The 24,718-nt window shown below is 46.1% G+C and overlaps 11 non-coding genes across 11 annotated transcripts; all 11 read left to right on the top strand.

Annotated features, from left to right (window-relative positions):
• The first annotated feature begins 951 nt into the window (after positions 1–951).
• Positions 952–1,142, top strand: LOC130328338 (U2 spliceosomal RNA). The gene has a single exon (XR_008872354.1). It is a non-coding gene; the product is annotated as a U2 spliceosomal RNA (small nuclear RNA).
• Positions 1,143–3,236: 2,094 nt separating this feature from the next.
• Positions 3,237–3,427, top strand: LOC130328337 (U2 spliceosomal RNA). The gene has a single exon (XR_008872353.1). It is a non-coding gene; the product is annotated as a U2 spliceosomal RNA (small nuclear RNA).
• Positions 3,428–5,518: 2,091 nt separating this feature from the next.
• LOC130328335 (U2 spliceosomal RNA) lies at positions 5,519–5,709 on the top strand. Its single transcript, XR_008872352.1, has one exon. It is a non-coding gene; the product is annotated as a U2 spliceosomal RNA (small nuclear RNA).
• Positions 5,710–7,798: 2,089 nt separating this feature from the next.
• On the top strand, positions 7,799–7,989 carry LOC130328334 (U2 spliceosomal RNA). The gene has a single exon (XR_008872351.1). It is a non-coding gene; the product is annotated as a U2 spliceosomal RNA (small nuclear RNA).
• Positions 7,990–10,072: 2,083 nt separating this feature from the next.
• Positions 10,073–10,263, top strand: LOC130328333 (U2 spliceosomal RNA). The gene has a single exon (XR_008872350.1). It is a non-coding gene; the product is annotated as a U2 spliceosomal RNA (small nuclear RNA).
• A 2,092-nt stretch (positions 10,264–12,355) lies between these two features.
• On the top strand, positions 12,356–12,546 carry LOC130328343 (U2 spliceosomal RNA). The gene has a single exon (XR_008872359.1). It is a non-coding gene; the product is annotated as a U2 spliceosomal RNA (small nuclear RNA).
• A 2,076-nt stretch (positions 12,547–14,622) lies between these two features.
• LOC130328342 (U2 spliceosomal RNA) lies at positions 14,623–14,813 on the top strand. The gene has a single exon (XR_008872358.1). It is a non-coding gene; the product is annotated as a U2 spliceosomal RNA (small nuclear RNA).
• Positions 14,814–16,905: 2,092 nt separating this feature from the next.
• On the top strand, positions 16,906–17,096 carry LOC130328341 (U2 spliceosomal RNA). The gene has a single exon (XR_008872357.1). It is a non-coding gene; the product is annotated as a U2 spliceosomal RNA (small nuclear RNA).
• A 2,082-nt stretch (positions 17,097–19,178) lies between these two features.
• On the top strand, positions 19,179–19,369 carry LOC130328339 (U2 spliceosomal RNA). The gene has a single exon (XR_008872355.1). It is a non-coding gene; the product is annotated as a U2 spliceosomal RNA (small nuclear RNA).
• A 2,097-nt stretch (positions 19,370–21,466) lies between these two features.
• On the top strand, positions 21,467–21,657 carry LOC130328340 (U2 spliceosomal RNA). The gene has a single exon (XR_008872356.1). It is a non-coding gene; the product is annotated as a U2 spliceosomal RNA (small nuclear RNA).
• Positions 21,658–23,744: 2,087 nt separating this feature from the next.
• LOC130328332 (U2 spliceosomal RNA) lies at positions 23,745–23,935 on the top strand. Its single transcript, XR_008872349.1, has one exon. It is a non-coding gene; the product is annotated as a U2 spliceosomal RNA (small nuclear RNA).
• The last annotated feature ends 783 nt before the right edge of the window (positions 23,936–24,718 follow it).

Here is a 24,718-nt window from a genome sequence, read left to right as displayed (position 1 = left end):
GGAAATGGGTTTAAAAGTGATTTCGGCGGAGAAATATATATATATATATATATATATATATATATATATATATATATACGCGCACACACACACATATATATAAACGTATTCTCCGTTGAGATATTGCAGCCGCTGCTGTGTCCAGGCCCAGGAGCCTTAGCACTGTGCTGTGATGTCACTCAATACCACTGACATCACTAGGTGTAAACAACATCTCTCCTTTGCTGTGTATGTGACTATGGAGCTGTTTGGTGATGTCGTCTATTATGGCCTTCATAGAAGCAACAGGAGATTGTTGCATCCATCTAGAACCCTCAGAACTACAGTGCTATGATGTCACTCACTTCCACAGGCCTTGCAGAGTGTAAACAACAACAACCCAGCTTTGTTGTGTATGTAACCATAGGGATTTGTGATGTCACCTAGAACCTTCACAGCAGCGACAGCTTTATGAGGAGCATCAGCACTGCTCTGCCTGAGCAGAACCATCACCGCCATAGGTTGTCAAATAACCCGGGTTTAACCCACACAGGTAAGTCCAATGGGGTGCAGGCATGTCCTCTATGCTTACAGCTTCCCGTGGGTGTTGGTTTGATACCGTTTGGGGACAGCCAAGGAGGCATCTGCAGGCAACAAAGGTAGGTGTGTGCTTGTGTGTGTGTTTCCTATGCAGATCCTAAGCCCAGTGTCACATGCAAGTAGGAGGAGTAAGAAGGGTTCCTGGCAAATCCGGGTTATGGATTGCATTTAAAAAGGCCCCGTGGGAGTGCAATGGGCCCCTGTCTTGCTGCTTAGCAATAATGGTATGGGTTTAGGTTCTGCTGTGTGTACTGGTGGTTGACTGCCCCCCAGCCCAGAGTGTGCATGGAAAATTGTCTGGCAGCCTCCCTGACAGCAAGCAGTGATAGTGCCCATGAAGGGCACCTTGTTGGGCCCGCCCCTTTCACGGTTATCGCTTCTCGGCCTTTTGGCTAAGATCAAGTGTAGTATCTGTTCTTATCAGTTTAATATCTGATACGTCCCCTATCTGGGGACCATATATTAAATGGATTTTTGAGAACGGGGGCCGATTTCGAAGCTTGCTTCCGTCGCCCTATGCATTGACCCGATATGGCAGTATCTTCGGGTACAGTGCACCACCCCCTTACAGGGTTAAAAAGAAAGATTCCTACTTTCATTGCTACCTGCTTGCTGGCTAGCCAGCTAGCCAGCCCTGTGGGCCTTGCTGCTGCTGCAGCCAAGAAACAAAAGGTGGTGCTGCTGCTGCTTCTGCTGCTTCTGCTTCTGCTTGTGTCTGGCTGCTGTTGGAGCGTCCAGGCACAGGACTTCTGCTGCTGCTGACTAAATGGCCTCCTTAATTGGATCATTTGAGTAGCCAGCACACCTGTGCAGGTAGGGCATGACATGATAGGCAGCTGCCTTGATAGCGGGTGGGTGCTGAATGTTCCTAATTGACAAAATAAGATTAATGCTTATGAAGAAATATAAAATCTCATCCCTTCCCCAATATCGCGCCACACCCCTACCCCTTAATTCCCTGGTTGAACTTGATGGACATATGTCTTTTTTCGACCGTACTAACTATATAACTATGTAACATAACATGGGGGGGGGGGGGGGTCTCCTGGCTGTTCACACAGGTGTGTCATTGCTGTACATTGACCATGCATTGCTTCTGTGGTATTGCAAAGGCAAAGACAAATGCTTCCAGCCATCCATTGCACTAATGGATTGGTCATCAGCTGGCTGTCTATGTCCCGCATCAATATAGACCAAAGTACAGAGGGTTAGGCTATGCTATTGTGCACCTACCTGATGCATCAGAAGGTGCGAGGCCCTTGCTAAATTCTGTGCACAGACTTTGAGATCTATACTTTAGACTGTATCTAAACCTGCTCCAACATGGACTGACATTCTGGCCTACTTTCAGCCGATGCGACTTGTCTGTCGCTGAACAGTCGCTTTTTATGTATTCAGCACCTATGTATAATGTTGTAAAAATGCTCTAGAAGCTAAAGTCGCAGAAATGTCACACATATTTGGCCTGCAACTTTCTGTGCGACAAATTCAGACAGGAAAAATCAGTATAAATCCTTAGAAAATTATCCCCCAGTGTCTCCATCTGCTGGCGGTATTGAATAAGCATTGCTGCACTGATGGGGTATGCATTAGACGAAAAAAAAGAAGAAAAAGAAGAATAATACGCCCAGAAAAGAGGCGAAAAGGAGAAAAACGTAAAAAAACGTGAAAAAAAAGTAAGAGGAAGAGAAGGGAAAAAAAGGTGGAAATGGGTTTAAAAGTGATTTCGGCGGAGAAATATATATATATATATATATATATATATATATATATATATATATATACGCGCACACACACACATATATATAAACGTATTCTCCGTTGAGATATTGCAGCCGCTGCTGTGTCCAGGCCCAGGAGCCTTAGCACTGTGCTGTGATGTCACTCAATACCACTGACATCACTAGGTGTAAACAACATCTCTCCTTTGCTGTGTATGTGACTATGGAGCTGTTTGGTGATGTCGTCTATTATGGCCTTCATAGAAGCAACAGGAGATTGTTGCATCCATCTAGAACCCTCAGAACTACAGTGCTATGATGTCACTCACTTCCACAGGCCTTGCAGAGTGTAAACAACAACAACCCAGCTTTGTTGTGTATGTAACCATAGGGATTTGTGATGTCACCTAGAACCTTCACAGCAGCGACAGCTTTATGAGGAGCATCAGCACTGCTCTGCCTGAGCAGAACCATCACCGCCATAGGTTGTCAAATAACCCGGGTTTAACCCACACAGGTAAGTCCAATGGGGTGCAGGCATGTCCTCTATGCTTACAGCTTCCCGTGGGTGTTGGTTTGATACCGTTTGGGGACAGCCAAGGAGGCATCTGCAGGCAACAAAGGTAGGTGTGTGCTTGTGTGTGTGTTTCCTATGCAGATCCTAAGCCCAGTGTCACATGCAAGTAGGAGGAGTAAGAAGGGTTCCTGGCAAATCCGGGTTATGGATTGCATTTAAAAAGGCCCCGTGGGAGTGCAATGGGCCCCTGTCTTGCTGCTTAGCAATAATGGTATGGGTTTAGGTTCTGCTGTGTGTACTGGTGGTTGACTGCCCCCCAGCCCAGAGTGTGCATGGAAAATTGTCTGGCAGCCTCCCTGACAGCAAGCAGTGATAGTGCCCATGAAGGGCACCTTGTTGGGCCCGCCCCTTTCACGGTTATCGCTTCTCGGCCTTTTGGCTAAGATCAAGTGTAGTATCTGTTCTTATCAGTTTAATATCTGATACGTCCCCTATCTGGGGACCATATATTAAATGGATTTTTGAGAACGGGGGCCGATTTCGAAGCTTGCTTCCGTCGCCCTATGCATTGACCCGATATGGCAGTATCTTCGGGTACAGTGCACCACCCCCTTACAGGGTTAAAAAGAAAGATTCCTACTTTCATTGCTACCTGCTTGCTGGCTAGCCAGCTAGCCAGCCCTGTGGGCCTTGCTGCTGCTGCAGCCAAAAAACAAAAGGTGGTGCTGCTGCTGCTTCTGCTGCTTCTGCTTCTGCTTGTGTCTGGCCGCTGTTGGAGCGTCCAGGCACAGGACTTCTGCTGCTGCTGACTAAATGGCCTCCTTAATTGGATCATTTGAGTAGCCAGCACACCTGTGCAGGTAGGGCATGACATGATAGGCAGCTGCCTTGATAGCGGGTGGGTGCTGAATGTTCCTAATTGACAAAATAAGATTAATGCTTATGAAGAAATATAAAATCTCATCCCTTCCCCAATATCGCGCCACACCCCTACCCCTTAATTCCCTGGTTGAACTTGATGGACATATGTCTTTTTTCGACCGTACTAACTATGTAACTATGTAACATAACATGGGGGGGGGGGGGGGCTCCTGGCTGTTCACACAGGTGTGTCATTGCTGTACATTGACCATGCATTGCTTCTGTGGTATTGCAAAGGCAAAGACAAATGCTTCCAGCCATCCATTGCACTAATGGATTGGTCATCAGCTGGCTGTCTATGTCCCGCATCAATATAGACCAAAGTACAGAGGGTTAGGCTATGCTATTGTGCACCTACCTGATGCATCAGAAGGTGCGAGGCCCTTGCTAAATTCTGTGCACAGACTTTGAGATCTATACTTTAGACTGTATCTAAACCTGCTCCAACATGGACTGACATTCTGGCCTACTTTCAGCCGATGCGACTTGTCTGTCGCTGAACAGTCGCTTTTTATGTATTCAGCACCTATGTATAATGTTGTAAAAATGCTCTAGAAGCTAAAGTCGCAGAAATGTCACACATATTTGGCCTGCAACTTTCTGTGCGACAAATTCAGACAGGAAAAATCAGTATAAATCCTTAGAAAATTATCCCCCAGTGTCTCCATCTGCTGGCGGTATTGAATAAGCATTGCTGCACTGATGGGGTATGCATTAGACGAAAAAAAAGAAGAAAAAGAAGAATAATACGCCCAGAAAAGAGGCGAAAAGGAGAAAAACGTAAAAAAACGTGAAAAAAAAGTAAGAGGAAGAGAAGGGAAAAAAAGGTGGAAATGGGTTTAAAAGTGATTTCGGCGGAGAAATATATATATATATATATATATATATATATATATATATATATATACGCGCACACACACACATATATATAAACGTATTCTCCGTTGAGATATTGCAGCCGCTGCTGTGTCCAGGCCCAGGAGCCTTAGCACTGTGCTGTGATGTCACTCAATACCACTGACATCACTAGGTGTAAACAACATCTCTCCTTTGCTGTGTATGTGACTATGGAGCTGTTTGGTGATGTCGTCTATTATGGCCTTCATAGAAGCAACAGGAGATTGTTGCATCCATCTAGAACCCTCAGAACTACAGTGCTATGATGTCACTCACTTCCACAGGCCTTGCAGAGTGTAAACAACAACAACCCAGCTTTGTTGTGTATGTAACCATAGGGATTTGTGATGTCACCTAGAACCTTCACAGCAGCGACAGCTTTATGAGGAGCATCAGCACTGCTCTGCCTGAGCAGAACCATCACCGCCATAGGTTGTCAAATAACCCGGGTTTAACCCACACAGGTAAGTCCAATGGGGTGCAGGCATGTCCTCTATGCTTACAGCTTCCCGTGGGTGTTGGTTTGATACCGTTTGGGGACAGCCAAGGAGGCATCTGCAGGCAACAAAGGTAGGTGTGTGCTTGTGTGTGTGTTTCCTATGCAGATCCTAAGCCCAGTGTCACATGCAAGTAGGAGGAGTAAGAAGGGTTCCTGGCAAATCCGGGTTATGGATTGCATTTAAAAAGGCCCCGTGGGAGTGCAATGGGCCCCTGTCTTGCTGCTTAGCAATAATGGTATGGGTTTAGGTTCTGCTGTGTGTACTGGTGGTTGACTGCCCCCCAGCCCAGAGTGTGCATGGAAAATTGTCTGGCAGCCTCCCTGACAGCAAGCAGTGATAGTGCCCATGAAGGGCACCTTGTTGGGCCCGCCCCTTTCACGGTTATCGCTTCTCGGCCTTTTGGCTAAGATCAAGTGTAGTATCTGTTCTTATCAGTTTAATATCTGATACGTCCCCTATCTGGGGACCATATATTAAATGGATTTTTGAGAACGGGGGCCGATTTCGAAGCTTGCTTCCGTCGCCCTATGCATTGACCCGATATGGCAGTATCTTCGGGTACAGTGCACCACCCCCTTACAGGGTTAAAAAGAAAGATTCCTACTTTCATTGCTACCTGCTTGCTGGCTAGCCAGCTAGCCAGCCCTGTGGGCCTTGCTGCTGCTGCAGCCAAAAAACAAAAGGTGGTGCTGCTGCTGCTTCTGCTGCTTCTGCTTCTGCTTGTGTCTGGCCGCTGTTGGAGCGTCCAGGCACAGGACTTCTGCTGCTGCTGACTAAATGGCCTCCTTAATTGGATCATTTGAGTAGCCAGCACACCTGTGCAGGTAGGGCATGACATGATAGGCAGCTGCCTTGATAGCGGGTGGGTGCTGAATGTTCCTAATTGACAAAATAAGATTAATGCTTATGAAGAAATATAAAATCTCATCCCTTCCCCAATATCGCGCCACACCCCTACCCCTTAATTCCCTGGTTGAACTTGATGGACATATGTCTTTTTTCGACCGTACTAACTATGTAACTATGTAACATAACATGGGGGGGGGGGGGGTCTCCTGGCTGTTCACACAGGTGTGTCATTGCTGTACATTGACCATGCATTGCTTCTGTGGTATTGCAAAGGCAAAGACAAATGCTTCCAGCCATCCATTGCACTAATGGATTGGTCATCAGCTGGCTGTCTATGTCCCGCATCAATATAGACCAAAGTACAGAGGGTTAGGCTATGCTATTGTGCACCTACCTGATGCATCAGAAGGTGCGAGGCCCTTGCTAAATTCTGTGCACAGACTTTGAGATCTATACTTTAGACTGTATCTAAACCTGCTCCAACATGGACTGACATTCTGGCCTACTTTCAGCCGATGCGACTTGTCTGTCGCTGAACAGTCGCTTTTTATGTATTCAGCACCTATGTATAATGTTGTAAAAATGCTCTAGAAGCTAAAGTCGCAGAAATGTCACACATATTTGGCCTGCAACTTTCTGTGCGACAAATTCAGACAGGAAAAATCAGTATAAATCCTTAGAAAATTATCCCCCAGTGTCTCCATCTGCTGGCGGTATTGAATAAGCATTGCTGCACTGATGGGGTATGCATTAGACGAAAAAAAAGAAGAAAAAGAAGAATAATACGCCCAGAAAAGAGGCGAAAAGGAGAAAAACGTAAAAAAACGTGAAAAAAAAGTAAGAGGAAGAGAAGGGAAAAAAAGGTGGAAATGGGTTTAAAAGTGATTTCGGCGGAGAAATATATATATATATATATATATATATATATATATATATATATACGCGCACACACACACATATATATAAACGTATTCTCCGTTGAGATATTGCAGCCGCTGCTGTGTCCAGGCCCAGGAGCCTTAGCACTGTGCTGTGATGTCACTCAATACCACTGACATCACTAGGTGTAAACAACATCTCTCCTTTGCTGTGTATGTGACTATGGAGCTGTTTGGTGATGTCGTCTATTATGGCCTTCATAGAAGCAACAGGAGATTGTTGCATCCATCTAGAACCCTCAGAACTACAGTGCTATGATGTCACTCACTTCCACAGGCCTTGCAGAGTGTAAACAACAACAACCCAGCTTTGTTGTGTATGTAACCATAGGGATTTGTGATGTCACCTAGAACCTTCACAGCAGCGACAGCTTTATGAGGAGCATCAGCACTGCTCTGCCTGAGCAGAACCATCACCGCCATAGGTTGTCAAATAACCCGGGTTTAACCCACACAGGTAAGTCCAATGGGGTGCAGGCATGTCCTCTATGCTTACAGCTTCCCGTGGGTGTTGGTTTGATACCGTTTGGGGACAGCCAAGGAGGCATCTGCAGGCAACAAAGGTAGGTGTGTGCTTGTGTGTGTGTTTCCTATGCAGATCCTAAGCCCAGTGTCACATGCAAGTAGGAGGAGTAAGAAGGGTTCCTGGCAAATCCGGGTTATGGATTGCATTTAAAAAGGCCCCGTGGGAGTGCAATGGGCCCCTGTCTTGCTGCTTAGCAATAATGGTATGGGTTTAGGTTCTGCTGTGTGTACTGGTGGTTGACTGCCCCCCAGCCCAGAGTGTGCATGGAAAATTGTCTGGCAGCCTCCCTGACAGCAAGCAGTGATAGTGCCCATGAAGGGCACCTTGTTGGGCCCGCCCCTTTCACGGTTATCGCTTCTCGGCCTTTTGGCTAAGATCAAGTGTAGTATCTGTTCTTATCAGTTTAATATCTGATACGTCCCCTATCTGGGGACCATATATTAAATGGATTTTTGAGAACGGGGGCCGATTTCGAAGCTTGCTTCCGTCGCCCTATGCATTGACCCGATATGGCAGTATCTTCGGGTACAGTGCACCACCCCCTTACAGGGTTAAAAAGAAAGATTCCTACTTTCATTGCTACCTGCTTGCTGGCTAGCCAGCTAGCCAGCCCTGTGGGCCTTGCTGCTGCTGCAGCCAAAAAACAAAAGGTGGTGCTGCTGCTGCTTCTGCTTCTGCTTGTGTCTGGCCGCTGTTGGAGCGTCCAGGCACAGGACTTCTGCTGCTGCTGACTAAATGGCCTCCTTAATTGGATCATTTGAGTAGCCAGCACACCTGTGCAGGTAGGGCATGACATGATAGGCAGCTGCCTTGATAGCGGGTGGGTGCTGAATGTTCCTAATTGACAAAATAAGATTAATGCTTATGAAGAAATATAAAATCTCATCCCTTCCCCAATATCGCGCCACACCCCTACCCCTTAATTCCCTGGTTGAACTTGATGGACATATGTCTTTTTTCGACCGTACTAACTATGTAACTATGTAACATAACATGGGGGGGGGGGGGTCTCCTGGCTGTTCACACAGGTGTGTCATTGCTGTACATTGACCATGCATTGCTTCTGTGGTATTGCAAAGGCAAAGACAAATGCTTCCAGCCATCCATTGCACTAATGGATTGGTCATCAGCTGGCTGTCTATGTCCCGCATCAATATAGACCAAAGTACAGAGGGTTAGGCTATGCTATTGTGCACCTACCTGATGCATCAGAAGGTGCGAGGCCCTTGCTAAATTCTGTGCACAGACTTTGAGATCTATACTTTAGACTGTATCTAAACCTGCTCCAACATGGACTGACATTCTGGCCTACTTTCAGCCGATGCGACTTGTCTGTCGCTGAACAGTCGCTTTTTATGTATTCAGCACCTATGTATAATGTTGTAAAAATGCTCTAGAAGCTAAAGTCGCAGAAATGTCACACATATTTGGCCTGCAACTTTCTGTGCGACAAATTCAGACAGGAAAAATCAGTATAAATCCTTAGAAAATTATCCCCCAGTGTCTCCATCTGCTGGCGGTATTGAATAAGCATTGCTGCACTGATGGGGTATGCATTAGACGAAAAAAAAGAAGAAAAAGAAGAATAATACGCCCAGAAAAGAGGCGAAAAGGAGAAAAACGTAAAAAAACGTGAAAAAAAAGTAAGAGGAAGAGAAGGGAAAAAAAGGTGGAAATGGGTTTAAAAGTGATTTCGGCGGAGAAATATATATATATATATATATATATATATATATATATATATATATATACGCGCACACACACACATATATATAAACGTATTCTCCGTTGAGATATTGCAGCCGCTGCTGTGTCCAGGCCCAGGAGCCTTAGCACTGTGCTGTGATGTCACTCAATACCACTGACATCACTAGGTGTAAACAACATCTCTCCTTTGCTGTGTATGTGACTATGGAGCTGTTTGGTGATGTCGTCTATTATGGCCTTCATAGAAGCAACAGGAGATTGTTGCATCCATCTAGAACCCTCAGAACTACAGTGCTATGATGTCACTCACTTCCACAGGCCTTGCAGAGTGTAAACAACAACAACCCAGCTTTGTTGTGTATGTAACCATAGGGATTTGTGATGTCACCTAGAACCTTCACAGCAGCGACAGCTTTATGAGGAGCATCAGCACTGCTCTGCCTGAGCAGAACCATCACCGCCATAGGTTGTCAAATAACCCGGGTTTAACCCACACAGGTAAGTCCAATGGGGTGCAGGCATGTCCTCTATGCTTACAGCTTCCCGTGGGTGTTGGTTTGATACCGTTTGGGGACAGCCAAGGAGGCATCTGCAGGCAACAAAGGTAGGTGTGTGCTTGTGTGTGTATTTCCTATGCAGATCCTAAGCCCAGTGTCACATGCAAGTAGGAGGAGTAAGAAGGGTTCCTGGCAAATCCGGGTTATGGATTGCATTTAAAAAGGCCCCGTGGGAGTGCAATGGGCCCCTGTCTTGCTGCTTAGCAATAATGGTATGGGTTTAGGTTCTGCTGTGTGTACTGGTGGTTGACTGCCCCCCAGCCCAGAGTGTGCATGGAAAATTGTCTGGCAGCCTCCCTGACAGCAAGCAGTGATAGTGCCCATGAAGGGCACCTTGTTGGGCCCGCCCCTTTCACGGTTATCGCTTCTCGGCCTTTTGGCTAAGATCAAGTGTAGTATCTGTTCTTATCAGTTTAATATCTGATACGTCCCCTATCTGGGGACCATATATTAAATGGATTTTTGAGAACGGGGGCCGATTTCGAAGCTTGCTTCCGTCGCCCTATGCATTGACCCGATATGGCAGTATCTTCGGGTACAGTGCACCACCCCCTTACAGGGTTAAAAAGAAAGATTCCTACTTTCATTGCTACCTGCTTGCTGGCTAGCCAGCTAGCCAGCCCTGTGGGCCTTGCTGCTACTGCAGCCAAAAAACAAAAGGTGGTGCTGCTGCTGCTTCTGCTGCTTCTGCTTCTGCTTGTGTCTGGCCGCTGTTGGAGCGTCCAGGCACAGGACTTCTGCTGCTGCTGACTAAATGGCCTCCTTAATTGGATCATTTGAGTAGCCAGCACACCTGTGCAGGTAGGGCATGACATGATAGGCAGCTGCCTTGATAGCGGGTGGGTGCTGAATGTTCCTAATTGACAAAATAAGATTAATGCTTATGAAGAAATATAAAATCTCATCCCTTCCCCAATATCGCGCCACACCCCTACCCCTTAATTCCCTGGTTGAACTTGATGGACATATGTCTTTTTTCGACCGTACTAACTATGTAACTATGTAACATAACATGGGGGGGGGGGGGGGTCTCCTGGCTGTTCACACAGGTGTGTCATTGCTGTACATTGACCATGCATTGCTTCTGTGGTATTGCAAAGGCAAAGACAAATTCTTCCAGCCATCCATTGCACTAATGGATTGGTCATCAGCTGGCTGTCTATGTCCCGCATCAATATAGACCAAAGTACAGAGGGTTAGGCTATGCTATTGTGCACCTACCTGATGCATCAGAAGGTGCGAGGCCCTTGCTAAATTCTGTGCACAGACTTTGAGATCTATACTTTAGACTGTATCTAAACCTGCTCCAACATGGACTGACATTCTGGCCTACTTTCAGCCGATGCGACTTGTCTGTCGCTGAACAGTCGCTTTTTATGTATTCAGCACCTATGTATAATGTTGTAAAAATGCTCTAGAAGCTAAAGTCGCAGAAATGTCACACATATTTGGCCTGCAACTTTCTGTGCGACAAATTCAGACAGGAAAAATCAGTATAAATCCTTAGAAAATTATCCCCCAGTGTCTCCATCTGCTGGCGGTATTGAATAAGCATTGCTGCACTGATGGGGTATGCATTAGACGAAAAAAAAGAAGAAAAAGAAGAATAATACGCCCAGAAAAGAGGCGAAAAGGAGAAAAACGTAAAAAAACGTGAAAAAAAAGTAAGAGGAAGAGAAGGGAAAAAAAGGTGGAAATGGGTTTAAAAGTGATTTCGGCGGAGAAATATATATATATATATATATATATATATATATATATATATATATACGCGCACACACACACATATATATAAACGTATTCTCCGTTGAGATATTGCAGCCGCTGCTGTGTCCAGGCCCAGGAGCCTTAGCACTGTGCTGTGATGTCACTCAATACCACTGACATCACTAGGTGTAAACAACATCTCTCCTTTGCTGTGTATGTGACTATGGAGCTGTTTGGTTATGTCGTCTATTATGGCCTTCATAGAAGCAACAGGAGATTGTTGCATCCATCTAGAACCCTCAGAACTACAGTGCTATGATGTCACTCACTTCCACAGGCCTTGCAGAGTGTAAACAACAACAACCCAGCTTTGTTGTGTATGTAACCATAGGGATTTGTGATGTCACCTAGAACCTTCACAGCAGCGACAGCTTTATGAGGAGCATCAGCACTGCTCTGCCTGAGCAGAACCATCACCGCCATAGGTTGTCAAATAACCCGGGTTTAACCCACACAGGTAAGTCCAATGGGGTGCAGGCATGTCCTCTATGCTTACAGCTTCCCGTGGGTGTTGGTTTGATACCGTTTGGGGACAGCCAAGGAGGCATCTGCAGGCAACAAAGGTAGGTGTGTGCTTGTGTGTGTGTTTCCTATGCAGATCCTAAGCCCAGTGTCACATGCAAGTAGGAGGAGTAAGAAGGGTTCCTGGCAAATCCGGGTTATGGATTGCATTTAAAAAGGCCCCGTGGGAGTGCAATGGGCCCCTGTCTTGCTGCTTAGCAATAATGGTATGGGTTTAGGTTCTGCTGTGTGTACTGGTGGTTGACTGCCCCCCAGCCCAGAGTGTGCATGGAAAATTATCTGGCAGCCTCCCTGACAGCAAGCAGTGATAGTGCCCATGAAGGGCACCTTGTTGGGCCCGCCCCTTTCACGGTTATCGCTTCTCGGCCTTTTGGCTAAGATCAAGTGTAGTATCTGTTCTTATCAGTTTAATATCTGATACGTCCCCTATCTGGGGACCATATATTAAATGGATTTTTGAGAACGGGGGCCGATTTCGAAGCTTGCTTCCGTCGCCCTATGCATTGACCCGATATGGCAGTATCTTCGGGTACAGTGCACCACCCCCTTACAGGGTTAAAAAGAAAGATTCCTACTTTCATTGCTACCTGCTTGCTGGCTAGCCAGCTAGCCAGCCCTGTGGGCCTTGCTGCTGCTGCAGCCAAAAAACAAAAGGTGGTGCTGCTGCTGCTTCTGCTGCTTCTGCTTGTGTCTGGCCGCTGTTGGAGCGTCCAGGCACAGGACTTCTGCTGCTGCTGACTAAATGGCCTCCTTAATTGGATCATTTGAGTAGCCAGCACACCTGTGCAGGTAGGGCATGACATGATAGGCAGCTGCCTTGATAGCGGGTGGGTGCTGAATGTTCCTAATTGACAAAATAAGATTAATGCTTATGAAGAAATATAAAATCTCATCCCTTCCCCAATATCGCGCCACACCCCTACCCCTTAATTCCCTGGTTGAACTTGATGGACATATGTCTTTTTTCGACCGTACTAACTATGTAACTATGTAACATAACATGGGGGGGGGTCTCCTGGCTGTTCACACAGGTGTGTCATTGCTGTACATTGACCATGCATTGCTTCTGTGGTATTGCAAAGGCAAAGACAAATGCTTCCAGCCATCCATTGCACTAATGGATTGGTCATCAGCTGGCTGTCTATGTCCCGCATCAATATAGACCAAAGTACAGAGGGTTAGGCTATGCTATTGTGCACCTACCTGATGCATCAGAAGGTGCGAGGCCCTTGCTAAATTCTGTGCACAGACTTTGAGATCTATACTTTAGACTGTATCTAAACCTGCTCCAACATGGACTGACATTCTGGCCTACTTTCAGCCGATGCGACTTGTCTGTCGCTGAACAGTCGCTTTTTATGTATTCAGCACCTATGTATAATGTTGTAAAAATGCTCTAGAAGCTAAAGTCGCAGAAATGTCACACATATTTGGCCTGCAACTTTCTGTGCGACAAATTCAGACAGGAAAAATCAGTATAAATCCTTAGAAAATTATCCCCCAGTGTCTCCATCTGCTGGCGGTATTGAATAAGCATTGCTGCACTGATGGGGTATGCATTAGACGAAAAAAAAGAAGAAAAAGAAGAATAATACGCCCAGAAAAGAGGTGAAAAGGAGAAAAACGTAAAAAAACGTGAAAAAAAAGTAAGAGGAAGAGAAGGGAAAAAAAGGTGGAAATGGGTTTAAAAGTGATTTCGGCGGAGAAATATATATATATATATATATATATATATATATATATATATACGCGCACACACACACATATATATAAACGTATTCTCCGTTGAGATATTGCAGCCGCTGCTGTGTCCAGGCCCAGGAGCCTTAGCACTGTGCTGTGATGTCACTCAATACCACTGACATCACTAGGTGTAAACAACATCTCTCCTTTGCTGTGTATGTGACTATGGAGCTGTTTGGTGATGTCGTCTATTATGGCCTTCATAGAAGCAACAGGAGATTGTTGCATCCATCTAGAACCCTCAGAACTACAGTGCTATGATGTCACTCACTTCCACAGGCCTTGCAGAGTGTAAACAACAACAACCCAGCTTTGTTGTGTATGTAACCATAGGGATTTGTGATGTCACCTAGAACCTTCACAGCAGCGACAGCTTTATGAGGAGCATCAGCACTGCTCTGCCTGAGCAGAACCATCACCGCCATAGGTTGTCAAATAACCCGGGTTTAACCCACACAGGTAAGTCCAATGGGGTGCAGGCATGTCCTCTATGCTTACAGCTTCCCGTGGGTGTTGGTTTGATACCGTTTGGGGACAGCCAAGGAGGCATCTGCAGGCAACAAAGGTAGGTGTGTGCTTGTGTGTGTGTTTCCTATGCAGATCCTAAGCCCAGTGTCACATGCAAGTAGGAGGAGTAAGAAGGGTTCCTGGCAAATCCGGGTTATGGATTGCATTTAAAAAGGCCCCGTGGGAGTGCAATGGGCCCCTGTCTTGCTGCTTAGCAATAATGGTATGGGTTTAGGTTCTGCTGTGTGTACTGGTGGTTGACTGCCCCCCAGCCCAGAGTGTGCATGGAAAATTGTCTGGCAGCCTCCCTGACAGCAAGCAGTGATAGTGCCCATGAAGGGCACCTTGTTGGGCCCGCCCCTTTCACGGTTATCGCTTCTCGGCCTTTTGGCTAAGATCAAGTGTAGTATCTGTTCTTATCAGTTTAATATCTGATACGTCCCCTATCTGGGGACCATATATTAAATGGATTTTTGAGAACGGGGGCCGATTTCGAAGCTTGCTTCCGTCGCCCTATGCATTGACCCGATATGGCAGTATCTTCGGGTACAGTGCACCACCCCCTTACAGGGTTAAAAAGAAAGATTCCTACTTTCATTGCTACCTGCTTGCTGGCTAGCCAGCTAGCCAGCCCTGTGGGCCTTGCTGCTGCTGCAGCCAAGAAACAAAAGGTGGTGCTGCTGCTGCTTCTGCTGCTTCTGCTTCTGCTTGTGTCTGGCTGCTGTTGGAGCGTCCAGGCACAGGACTTCTGCTGCTGCTGACTAAATGGCCTCCTTAATTGGATCATTTGAGTAGCCAGCACACCTGTGCAGGTAGGGCATGACATGATAGGCAGCTGCCTTGATAGCGGGTGGGTGCTGAATGTTCCTAATTGACAAAATAAGATTAATGCTTATGAAGAAATATAAAATCTCATCCCTTCCCCAATATCGCGCCACACCCCTACCCCTTAATTCCCTGGTTGAACTTGATGGACATATGTCTTTTTTCGACCGTACTAACTATATAACTATGTAACATAACATGGGGGGGGGGGGGGTCTCCTGGCTGTTCACACAGGTGTGTCATTGCTGTACATTGACCATGCATTGCTTCTGTGGTATTGCAAAGGCAAAGACAAATGCTTCCAGCCATCCATTGCACTAATGGATTGGTCATCAGCTGGCTGTCTATGTCCCGCATCAATATAGACCAAAGTACAGAGGGTTAGGCTATGCTATTGTGCACCTACCTGATGCATCAGAAGGTGCGAGGCCCTTGCTAAATTCTGTGCACAGACTTTGAGATCTATACTTTAGACTGTATCTAAACCTGCTCCAACATGGACTGACATTCTGGCCTACTTTCAGCCGATGCGACTTGTCTGTCGCTGAACAGTCGCTTTTTATGTATTCAGCACCTATGTATAATGTTGTAAAAATGCTCTAGAAGCTAAAGTCGCAGAAATGTCACACATATTTGGCCTGCAACTTTCTGTGCGACAAATTCAGACAGGAAAAATCAGTATAAATCCTTAGAAAATTATCCCCCAGTGTCTCCATCTGCTGGCGGTATTGAATAAGCATTGCTGCACTGATGGGGTATGCATTAGACGAAAAAAAAGAAGAAAAAGAAGAATAATACGCCCAGAAAAGAGGCGAAAAGGAGAAAAACGTAAAAAAACTTGAAAAAAAAGTAAGAGGAAGAGAAGGGAAAAAAAGGTGGAAATGGGTTTAAAAGTGATTTCGGCGGAGAATATATATATATATATATATATATATATATATATATATATATATATACGCGCACACACACACATATATATAAACGTATTCTCCGTTGAGATATTGCAGCCGCTGCTGTGTCCAGGCCCAGGAGCCTTAGCACTGTGCTGTGATGTCACTCAATACCACTGACATCACTAGGTGTAAACAACATCTCTCCTTTGCTGTGTATGTGACTATGGAGCTGTTTGGTTATGTCGTCTATTATGGCCTTCATAGAAGCAACAGGAGATTGTTGCATCCATCTAGAACCCTCAGAACTACAGTGCTATGATGTCACTCACTTCCACAGGCCTTGCAGAGTGTAAACAACAACAACCCAGCTTTGTTGTGTATGTAACCATAGGGATTTGTGATGTCACCTAGAACCTTCACAGCAGCGACAGCTTTATGAGGAGCATCAGCACTGCTCTGCCTGAGCAGAACCATCACCGCCATAGGTTGTCAAATAACCCGGGTTTAACCCACACAGGTAAGTCCAATGGGGTGCAGGCATGTCCTCTATGCTTACAGCTTCCCGTGGGTGTTGGTTTGATACCGTTTGGGGACAGCCAAGGAGGCATCTGCAGGCAACAAAGGTAGGTGTGTGCTTGTGTGTGTGTTTCCTATGCAGATCCTAAGCCCAGTGTCACATGCAAGTAGGAGGAGTAAGAAGGGTTCCTGGCAAATCCGGGTTATGGATTGCATTTAAAAAGGCCCCGTGGGAGTGCAATGGGCCCCTGTCTTGCTGCTTAGCAATAATGGTATGGGTTTAGGTTCTGCTGTGTGTACTGGTGGTTGACTGCCCCCCAGCCCAGAGTGTGCATGGAAAATTGTCTGGCAGCCTCCCTGACAGCAAGCAGTGATAGTGCCCATGAAGGGCACCTTGTTGGGCCCGCCCCTTTCACAGTTATCGCTTCTCGGCCTTTTGGCTAAGATCAAGTGTAGTATCTGTTCTTATCAGTTTAATATCTGATACGTCCCCTATCTGGGGACCATATATTAAATGGATTTTTGAGAACGGGGGCCGATTTCGAAGCTTGCTTCCGTCGCCCTATGCATTGACCCGATATGGCAGTATCTTCGGGTACAGTGCACCACCCCCTTACAGGGTTAAAAAGAAAGATTCCTACTTTCATTGCTACCTGCTTGCTGGCTAGCCAGCTAGCCAGCCCTGTGGGCCTTGCTGCTGCTGCAGCCAAAAAACAAAAGGTGGTGCTGCTGCTGCTTCTGCTGCTTCTGCTTGTGTCTGGCCGCTGTTGGAGCGTCCAGGCACAGGACTTCTGCTGCTGCTGACTAAATGGCCTCCTTAATTGGATCATTTGAGTAGCCAGCACACCTGTGCAGGTAGGGCATGACATGATAGGCAGCTGCCTTGATAGCGGGTGGGTGCTGAATGTTCCTAATTGACAAAATAAGATTAATGCTTATGAAGAAATATAAAATCTCATCCCTTCCCCAATATCGCGCCACACCCCTACCCCTTAATTCCCTGGTTGAACTTGATGGACATATGTCTTTTTTCGACCGTACTAACTATGTAACTATGTAACATAACATGGGGGGGGGTCTCCTGGCTGTTCACACAGGTGTGTCATTGCTGTACATTGACCATGCATTGCTTCTGTGGTATTGCAAAGGCAAAGACAAATGCTTCCAGCCATCCATTGCACTAATGGATTGGTCATCAGCTGGCTGTCTATGTCCCGCATCAATATAGACCAAAGTACAGAGGGTTAGGCTATGCTATTGTGCACCTACCTGATGCATCAGAAGGTGCGAGGCCCTTGCTAAATTCTGTGCACAGACTTTGAGATCTATACTTTAGACTGTATCTAAACCTGCTCCAACATGGACTGACATTCTGGCCTACTTTCAGCCGATGCGACTTGTCTGTCGCTGAACAGTCGCTTTTTATGTATTCAGCACCTATGTATAATGTTGTAAAAATGCTCTAGAAGCTAAAGTCGCAGAAATGTCACACATATTTGGCCTGCAACTTTCTGTGCGACAAATTCAGACAGGAAAAATCAGTATAAATCCTTAGAAAATTATCCCCCAGTGTCTCCATCTGCTGGCGGTATTGAATAAGCATTGCTGCACTGATGGGGTATGCATTAGACGAAAAAAAAGAAGAAAAAGAAGAATAATACGCCCAGAAAAGAGGCGAAAAGGAGAAAAACGTAAAAAAACGTGAAAAAAAAGTAAGAGGAAGAGAAGGGAAAAAAAGGTGGAAATGGGTTTAAAAGTGATTTCGGCGGAGAAATATATATATATATATATATATATATATATATATATATATATATATACGCGCACACACACACATATATATAAACGTATTCTCCGTTGAGATATTGCAGCCGCTGCTGTGTCCAGGCCCAGGAGCCTTAGCACTGTGCTGTGATGTCACTCAATACCACTGACATCACTAGGTGTAAACAACATCTCTCCTTTGCTGTGTATGTGACTATGGAGCTGTTTGGTGATGTCGTCTATTATGGCCTTCATAGAAGCAACAGGAGATTGTTGCATCCATCTAGAACCCTCAGAACTACAGTGCTATGATGTCACTCACTTCCACAGGCCTTGCAGAGTGTAAACAACAACAACCCAGCTTTGTTGTGTATGTAACCATAGGGATTTGTGATGTCACCTAGAACCTTCACAGCAGCGACAGCTTTATGAGGAGCATCAGCACTGCTCTGCCTGAGCAGAACCATCACCGCCATAGGTTGTCAAATAACCCGGGTTTAACCCACACAGGTAAGTCCAATGGGGTGCAGGCATGTCCTCTATGCTTACAGCTTCCCGTGGGTGTTGGTTTGATACCGTTTGGGGACAGCCAAGGAGGCATCTGCAGGCAACAAAGGTAGGTGTGTGCTTGTGTGTGTGTTTCCTATGCAGATCCTAAGCCCAGTGTCACATGCAAGTAGGAGGAGTAAGAAGGGTTCCTGGCAAATCCGGGTTATGGATTGCATTTAAAAAGGCCCCGTGGGAGTGCAATGGGCCCCTGTCTTGCTGCTTAGCAATAATGGTATGGGTTTAGGTTCTGCTGTGTGTACTGGTGGTTGACTGCCCCCCAGCCCAGAGTGTGCATGGAAAATTGTCTGGCAGCCTCCCTGACAGCAAGCAGTGATAGTGCCCATGAAGGGCACCTTGTTGGGCCCGCCCCTTTCACGGTTATCGCTTCTCGGCCTTTTGGCTAAGATCAAGTGTAGTATCTGTTCTTATCAGTTTAATATCTGATACGTCCCCTATCTGGGGACCATATATTAAATGGATTTTTGAGAACGGGGGCCGATTTCGAAGCTTGCTTCCGTCACCCTATGCATTGACCCGATATGGCAGTATCTTCGGGTACAGTGCACCACCCCCTTACAGGGTTAAAAAGAAAGATTCCTACTTTCATTGCTACCTGCTTGCTGGCTAGCCAGCTAGCCAGCCCTGTGGGCCTTGCTGCTGCTGCAGCCAAGAAACAAAAGGTGGTGCTGCTGCTGCTTCTGCTGCTTCTGCTTCTGCTTGTGTCTGGCTGCTGTTGGAGCGTCCAGGCACAGGACTTCTGCTGCTGCTGACTAAATGGCCTCCTTAATTGGATCATTTGAGTAGCCAGCACACCTGTGCAGGTAGGGCATGACATGATAGGCAGCTGCCTTGATAGCGGGTGGGTGCTGAATGTTCCTAATTGACAAAATAAGATTAATGCTTATGAAGAAATATAAAATCTCATCCCTTCCCCAATATCGCGCCACACCCCTACCCCTTAATTCCCTGGTTGAACTTGATGGACATATGTCTTTTTTCGACCGTACTAACTATATAACTATGTAACATAACATGGGGGGGGGGGGGGGGGGTCTCCTGGCTGTTCACACAGGTGTGTCATTGCTGTACATTGACCATGCATTGCTTCTGTGGTATTGCAAAGGCAAAGACAAATGCTTCCAGCCATCCATTGCACTAATGGATTGGTCATCAGCTGGCTGTCTATGTCCCGCATCAATATAGACCAAAGTACAGAGGGTTAGGCTATGCTATTGTGCACCTACCTGATGCATCAGAAGGTGCGAGGCCCTTGCTAAATTCTGTGCACAGACTTTGAGATCTATACTTTAGACTGTATCTAAACCTGCTCCAACATGGACTGACATTCTGGCCTACTTTCAGCCGATGCGACTTGTCTGTCGCTGAACAGTCGCTTTTTATGTATTCAGCACCTATGTATAATGTTGTAAAAATGCTCTAGAAGCTAAAGTCGCAGAAATGTCACACATATTTGGCCTGCAACTTTCTGTGCGACAAATTCAGACAGGAAAAATCAGTATAAATCCTTAGAAAATTATCCCCCAGTGTCTCCATCTGCTGGCGGTATTGAATAAGCATTGCTGCACTGATGGGGTATGCATTAGACGAAAAAAAAGAAGAAAAAGAAGAATAATACGCCCAGAAAAGAGGCGAAAAGGAGAAAAACGTAAAAAAACTTGAAAAAAAAGTAAGAGGAAGAGAAGGGAAAAAAAGGTGGAAATGGGTTTAAAAGTGATTTCGGCGGAGAAATATATATATATATATATATATATATATATATATATATATATATATACGCGCACACACACACATATATATAAACGTATTCTCCGTTGAGATATTGCAGCCGCTGCTGTGTCCAGGCCCAGGAGCCTTAGCACTGTGCTGTGATGTCACTCAATACCACTGACATCACTAGGTGTAAACAACATCTCTCCTTTGCTGTGTATGTGACTATGGAGCTGTTTGGTGATGTCGTCTATTATGGCCTTCATAGAAGCAACAGGAGATTGTTGCATCCATCTAGAACCCTCAGAACTACAGTGCTATGATGTCACTCACTTCCACAGGCCTTGCAGAGTGTAAACAACAACAACCCAGCTTTGTTGTGTATGTAACCATAGGGATTTGTGATGTCACCTAGAACCTTCACAGCAGCGACAGCTTTATGAGGAGCATCAGCACTGCTCTGCCTGAGCAGAACCATCACCGCCATAGGTTGTCAAATAACCCGGGTTTAACCCACACAGGTAAGTCCAATGGGGTGCAGGCATGTCCTCTATGCTTACAGCTTCCCGTGGGTGTTGGTTTGATACCGTTTGGGGACAGCCAAGGAGGCATCTGCAGGCAACAAAGGTAGGTGTGTGCTTGTGTGTGTGTTTCCTATGCAGATCCTAAGCCCAGTGTCACATGCAAGTAGGAGGAGTAAGAAGGGTTCCTGGCAAATCCGGGTTATGGATTGCATTTAAAAAGGCCCCGTGGGAGTGCAATGGGCCCCTGTCTTGCTGCTTAGCAATAATGGTATGGGTTTAGGTTCTGCTGTGTGTACTGGTGGTTGACTGCCCCCCAGCCCAGAGTGTGCATGGAAAATTGTCTGGCAGCCTCCCTGACAGCAAGCAGTGATAGTGCCCATGAAGGGCACCTTGTTGGGCCCGCCCCTTTCACGGTTATCGCTTCTCGGCCTTTTGGCTAAGATCAAGTGTAGTATCTGTTCTTATCAGTTTAATATCTGATACGTCCCCTATCTGGGGACCATATATTAAATGGATTTTTGAGAACGGGGGCCGATTTCGAAGCTTGCTTCCGTCGCCCTATGCATTGACCCGATATGGCAGTATCTTCGGGTACAGTGCACCACCCCCTTACAGGGTTAAAAAGAAAGATTCCTACTTTCATTGCTACCTGCTTGCTGGCTAGCCAGCTAGCCAGCCCTGTGGGCCTTGCTGCTGCTGCAGCCAAAAAACAAAAGGTGGTGCTGCTGCTGCTGCTTCTGCTGCTTCTGCTTCTGCTTGTGTCTGGCCGCTGTTGGAGCGTCCAGGCACAGGACTTCTGCTGCTGCTGACTAAATGGCCTCCTTAATTGGATCATTTGAGTAGCCAGCACACCTGTGCAGGTAGGGCATGACATGATAGGCAGCTGCCTTGATAGCGGGTGGGTGCTGAATGTTCCTAATTGACAAAATAAGATTAATGCTTATGAAGAAATATAAAATCTCATCCCTTCCCCAATATCGCGCCACACCCCTACCCCTTAATTCCCTGGTTGAACTTGATGGACATATGTCTTTTTTCGACCGTACTAACTATGTAACTATGTAACATAACATGGGGGGGGGGGGGGGTCTCCTGGCTGTTCACACAGGTGTGTCATTGCTGTACATTGACCATGCATTGCTTCTGTGGTATTGCAAAGGCAAAGACAAATGCTTCCAGCCATCCATTGCACTAATGGATTGGTCATCAGCTGGCTGTCTATGTCCCGCATCAATATAGACCAAAGTACAGAGGGTTAGGCTATGCTATTGTGCACCTACCTGATGCATCAGAAGGTGCGAGGCCCTTGCTAAATTCTGTGCACAGACTTTGAGATCTATACTTTAGACTGTATCTAAACCTGCTCCAACATGGACTGACATTCTGGCCTACTTTCAGCCGATGCGACTTGTCTGTCGCTGAACAGTCGCTTTTTATGTATTCAGCACCTATGTATAATGTTGTAAAAATGCTCTAGAAGCTAAAGTCGCAGAAATGTCACACATATTTGGCCTGCAACTTTCTGTGCGACAAATTCAGACAGGAAAAATCAGTATAAATCCTTAGAAAATTATCCCCCAGTGTCTCCATCTGCTGGCGGTATTGAATAAGCATTGCTGCACTGATGGGGTATGCATTAGACGAAAAAAAAGAAGAAAAAGAAGAATAATACGCCCAGAAAAGAGGCGAAAAGGAGAAAAACGTAAAAAAACGTGAAAAAAAAGTAAGAGGAAGAGAAGGGAAAAAAAGGTGGAAATGGGTTTAAAAGTGATTTCGGCAGAGAAATATATATATATATATATATATATATATATATATATACGCGCACACACACACATATATATAAACGTATTCTCCGTTGAGATATTGCAGCCGCTGCTGTGTCCAGGCCCAGGAGCCTTAGCACTGTGCTGTGATGTCACTCAATACCACTGACATCACTAGGTGTAAACAACATCTCTCCTTTGCTGTGTATGTGACTATGGAGCTGTTTGGTGATGTCGTCTATTATGGCCTTCATAGAAGCAACAGGAGATTGTTGCATCCATCTAGAACCCTCAGAACTACAGTGCTATGATGTCACTCACTTCCACAGGCCTTGCAGAGTGTAAACAACAACAACCCAGCTTTGTTGTGTACGTAACCATAGGGATTTGTGATGTCACCTAGAACCTTCACAGCAGCGACAGCTTTATGAGGAGCATCAGCACTGCTCTGCCTGAGCAGAACCATCACCGCCATAGGTTGTCAAATAACCCGGGTTTAACCCACACAGGTAAGTCCAATGGGGTGCAGGCATGTCCTCTATGCTTACAGCTTCCCGTGGGTGTTGGTTTGATACCGTTTGGGGACAGCCAAGGAGGCATCTGCAGGCAACAAAGGTAGGTGTGTGCTTGTGTGTGTGTTTCCTATGCAGATCCTAAGCCCAGTGTCACATGCAAGTAGGAGGAGTAAGAAGGGTTCCTGGCAAATCCGGGTTATGGATTGCATTTAAAAAGGCCCCGTGGGAGTGCAATGGGCCCCTGTCTTGCTGCTTAGCAATAATGGTATGGGTTTAGGTTCTGCTGTGTGTACTGGTGGTTGACTGCCCCCCAGCCCAGAGTGTGCATGGAAAATTGTCTGGCAGCCTCCCTGACAGCAAGCAGTGATAGTGCCCATGAAGGGCACCTTGTTGGGCCCGCCCCTTTCACGGTTATCGCTTCTCGGCCTTTTGGCTAAGATCAAGTGTAGTATCTGTTCTTATCAGTTTAATATCTGATACGTCCCCTATCTGGGGACCATATATTAAATGGATTTTTGAGAACGGGGGCCGATTTCGAAGCTTGCTTCCGTCGCCCTATGCATTGACCCGATATGGCAGTATCTTCGGGTACAGTGCACCACCCCCTTACAGGGTTAAAAAGAAAGATTCCTACTTTCATTGCTACCTGCTTGCTGGCTAGCCAGCTAGCCAGCCCTGTGGGCCTTGCTGCTGCTGCAGCCAAAAAACAAAAGGTGGTGCTGCTGCTGCTTCTGCTTCTTCTGCTTCTGCTTGTGTCTGGCCGCTGTTGGAGCGTCCAGGCACAGGACTTCTGCTGCTGCTGACTAAATGGCCTCCTTAATTGGATCATTTGAGTAGCCAGCACACCTGTGCAGGTAGGGCATGACATGATAGGCAGCTGCCTTGATAGCGGGTGGGTGCTGAATGTTCCTAATTGACAAAATAAGATTAATGCTTATGAAGAAATATAAAATCTCATCCCTTCCCCAATATCGCGCCACACCCCTACCCCTTAATTCCCTGGTTGAACTTGATGGACATATGTCTTTTTTCGACCGTACTAACTATGTAACTATGTAACATAACATGGGGGGGGGGGGGGGGGGTCTCCTGGCTGTTCACACAGGTGTGTCATTGCTGTACATTGACCATGCATTGCTTCTGTGGTATTGCAAAGGCAAAGACAAATGCTTCCAGCCATCCATTGCACTAATGGATTGGTCATCAGCTGGCTGTCTATGTCCCGCATCAATATAGACCAAAGTACAGAGGGTTAGGCTATGCTATTGTGCACCTACCTGATGCATCAGAAGGTGCGAGGCCCTTGCTAAATTCTGTGCACAGACTTTGAGATCTATACTTTAGACTGTATCTAAACCTGCTCCAACATGGACTGACATTCTGGCCT

The sequence above is a fragment of the Hyla sarda genome, unplaced genomic scaffold (assembly GCF_029499605.1).
Source record: "Hyla sarda isolate aHylSar1 unplaced genomic scaffold, aHylSar1.hap1 scaffold_3066, whole genome shotgun sequence".
NCBI classification, from domain to species: Eukaryota; Metazoa; Chordata; class Amphibia; order Anura; family Hylidae; genus Hyla; species Hyla sarda.
Note: the sequence above shows the minus strand (reverse complement) of the source record. Positions and strands in the feature narration are given on the sequence as shown.